Raw genomic sequence first — 4,002 nt, 5'->3', positions numbered from 1 at the left:
TGGACTTCTAAAACTTCAGACTTTTCAGCTCCACCACTTGTAAAATCTTGTGACAATCAGCCCCTCTCCTTTTCTCAGTCAATGGTTTTTGGGAAGAGTCTTTCCTGTGCAATTCCCTGCATACTGATTTCACTCTTTTCCCCTCTCTTTCTCCTCTCTGTATGATCAGGGCTCCATCCCCTCTGTAACATCTGCAATTCTCTCCTCCCCCAAATCAACTCTCCACAGCTCCTTGTGGAAGCACAATGTGGCCATTTTTCTCCCTCTAGATGTGCAATTTGTTCTCTCAGTCCTCATATGGATTTATTGGGTGTTCAGAATGGTTTGATATCTATATAGCTGTTTTCAAAGGATTGGGCAAGCATAGAATCCCCCTACTGCTCCAGGATCTTAAGAATTCAGCTGCTTAGTTTTCCAATACTGCGGTTCTTGCTGGTACCACACAAATGAAAACCCAGATCTCCCTCTTGCACATATTTTGTTTATGATGGATATCTGGCTGGACCTCAGTTTCACAGAAGTGATTGTGTAGCTTATTTTGTTCAGATTTTTCAATGACATCAATTATAGTCATCACTGATACACACAAGTTCCTAAAATAGGGTACTATGTACCTCAGAAAATGAAAGAAACTGAGCAATCTGGAGTTCATCACTCTGGGACACAGTTATCTACCCTATTCAGTCATGGAGCCCAGCCCCTACATTAAAGATTCAGGTTTCCTAGCTGACTATCATTGAGTGTCTTATGGTAACTGGAATATTACATAATTCCTAAAAGAAAGATCAATATTTTAGGGACAAATGCTAACAGAAAATTATTGAGAATTCCTACTGGCCCTTGAGGATGGGCCCTTCCTTTGTGTCATAGCTCAAGGGTAAGGGATAAACATTTTCATGTGACACCAGAGCTTTATCCTTGTTGACCTGAGGGAATACAGTAAAAATGTAGAAAGATGAGAAATAAATATGTTCATTGGTCTGCCAGAGGCAAAATATGGGAAGGTTCAATAATGCACTTCTTATTAAATAATCCAATATACTGCTCTCCTAGGATGTTTCCAGTGTTATTCCAACAATATTAATTGTGTTAATTTCTAGCCTCCATCAGAGCAAATTTTGTCCAACATTTTCTGCCAGACAAATTAAACAAGCAACCAGAGTATGCTTAAAGTTCCAGGAAAATGTTGGCCTGGTGAAAATTTCAATCACAACAATGCACATATATTTCTGGCAATTCAACCTCAGAATTATTTTACACTCAAAAATTATCCAGTGACTTGGAGAGAAGGAAATCACAAAAAGCCATTATAGGGGAATAAAGCACAGTTGTTTAAAAATCACTTAATCTGCCTGAGCTCAGGAACATGGCAATTTGCAGAGGATACATAGGCTTACGCTACACCTAATACTACAGTGTGGTCACAGCAATGCATGCAGGGCTCATATAGGCACAATAAATACGACATGTAACTAGAGGGGTTAAGAGTATATGGAAAAGTCAGTGAGCCCTCTTAATTAAAATACTTCTCATTCTATTTTTAGGGTGGTGCTCACAAGGATACACTGCTAAGTACTAGTGGCATTTGGTTAGCACACTTATTGGTATGAACACTGCCACACTGGTGAGAAATGACCTTGCCATCATTTCTGTGCCTAATTCCTATATAAGGCATCAACAGAAAGACTGAGAAAGTGCAAAAATTCTGGAAAAAAATAAACAGAAGTCTTGAAGAATCACTAGATTATTAAAGCCTCACACTGTTTAAATTGACAGATTCTATACAACATTAATAATTTGTGATTACTTAAATAATAAAAATAATCCAGAAAAACGTTTATAAAAAATAGGTATTACCTTGAGAGTGCATCATTATTTCTTCTCAGGTAAGGGAATTGGTAAAGGTGACAAAATCAGGTATTCTTTGGTGAAGTGGCAAGAATTCCATGCAATTGTGATCTTACTTCCAACCTACAAACCACAGGTACAATCAGAGGAGCCAAGGAAGAAAATTTTTCAAATTCAATGTTTATTGATAAAAGCTTGTAAGCAACTAATTATATACATTCATGGCCAGTTATATGACAAGAAAAAAAGTACCCTTGTTCCATGAAATAGAATGGTATAGAAAGTAATTTGTTTTAAGATGTAGTCAAAGTTTCTCCAAAGAACTCTTAGCATCATTCAATAAAACTAGGATCTTCCTTTAAACAGAAATGAAACAGACTGAAGGAATATCAAGATTAACCAATAAAATTCCAAGATTTGGATATAATGGCAATAATTTCACAGTATATATATATATATATATATATATATGTGTATATATATATATATATATATATATATATATATATATATATATTAGTTAGTTAGTTCAGTTAGCCAACAAATAATACATCATTAGTTTTTGATGTAGTGTTCAATGATTCATTAGTTGTGTATAACACCCAGTGTTCATCACAACACATGTCCTCCTTAATATCCATCACCTGACTACCCCATCTCCCTACCCCCTCTCTTCTAAAAAAAATATTTAATGCAGTATATACTTGAATACATCACTCAAATATCTAGAAAATTTCTCTTTGAGTGACAAGAAAAAAACGCTATGAATTATTGTGACTGGATTACAAGCAAATTAACACTCTCTGAGATATTCCCACAAATACAAACCATTATTCAGCTTCCATTATGTTTCCTTTATCTAAAAATTATTGATAACTCACGAATTATAATATCTTTTGAACTATCTAATTGACCTCAATGGACTATGCCTCACTCACAAGATTGCAGCATCTAAGGAAATCATGTGAATGGCTTAAGGGTAGACAAAAATGTGACTCATCAGTCTCATTACTCATGTGCTGGTTCCCCAGTGCCTGATTATTATGACTGTATGGATGCTGCTAGCCAAGCACTCAGAGTTACCATGTCATTTCTAAATCAGATATTTATAGATCTCTGCACAATTCATTTTTCTTAATGTATGCAATAAGTTTAGGTTTCAAATACCACAGACCTGGCTGGTTATACCACCTGACTAACTGAACTTTATCCATATTTTTTGCTTCATATGGTCCTTTGGTAGACCTCAGCTCACAGAAGTGTTTCTGCCACTCATTTTTTCATATTCCAATGATATCCATTTTTTAATCCATCATTGATCTAGTCACATTTATAAAATGGATATTGATCCTAAGATATGTGACAGACACTAAGCACTCCAGATTCTGTCTCCCTGGGACACACTGACTCATACTATTTAATCATGGAGACTAGTCATCATAGTCAATGACTCAGCCTCACAACTGATTAGTACAGTCAGAATTTCACTGTCATATGAATGTTAGTATCCTAAGAGGAATGCCAGGTTTTTTTTTTTTTTTCAGGACAAAATGCTCACTAATGTTAGAATTCCTACTGGAATTCTCTCTTTTTAAAAAAGATTTTATTTATTTATTTGACAGAGAGAGAGTGAGCAAGAGAAAGAGAAGGAGCAGGGGGAGGGGCAGAGGGAGAAGGAGAAGTAGACTCCCCACTGAGCAGGGAGCCTGACGTGGGGCTAGATGGATCCCAGGACTCCGGGATCATGATCTGAGCTGAAGGCAGACACTTAACTGAGCCACCCAACCCCCACCCCCTCCTGGAATTCTATCAAGAAGAAGGAATCAATTCATATGAGACCCAGATAGTTGTTCATGTCAACCTGTGCAAATAGACTAAAATATGGAAAGATGTGATGTCCATCTGTCAAACATGCACAACACAGAAGGGATTATAATATACCTTCATATCAAGTGAACTTATATTACTTTATTAGGATGTTTCTGTTATTATTTTGAATAATAAAAGTCATAAAGAGAGAAGTCATAAAAATCCTGGAAATAAAAGAGACAAAATATTTGACAGTTCACCAGATAATTAATAACTCACATTGTCTGGATTAACAGATACTTCACAAAACCAATTATCTACTTGACTACAGAAAAATATTAAAAA

The 4,002-nt window shown here is 35.9% G+C and overlaps 1 pseudogene; it reads right to left on the bottom strand.

The window, feature by feature from the left end:
* Nucleotides 1-501: 501 nt before the first annotated feature.
* On the bottom strand, nt 502-583 carry LOC114196587 (small nucleolar RNA SNORD116; annotated as a pseudogene).
* Between the last annotated feature and the right edge of the window lie 3,419 nt (nt 584-4,002).

Source organism: Eumetopias jubatus, unplaced genomic scaffold, assembly GCF_037043125.1.
Source record: "Eumetopias jubatus isolate StellerSeaLion01/CBP00866 unplaced genomic scaffold, mEumJub1_p1.0 scaffold_7, whole genome shotgun sequence".
In the NCBI taxonomy this organism is placed as follows: Eukaryota; Metazoa; Chordata; class Mammalia; order Carnivora; family Otariidae; genus Eumetopias; species Eumetopias jubatus.
Note: the sequence above shows the minus strand (reverse complement) of the source record. Positions and strands in the feature narration are given on the sequence as shown.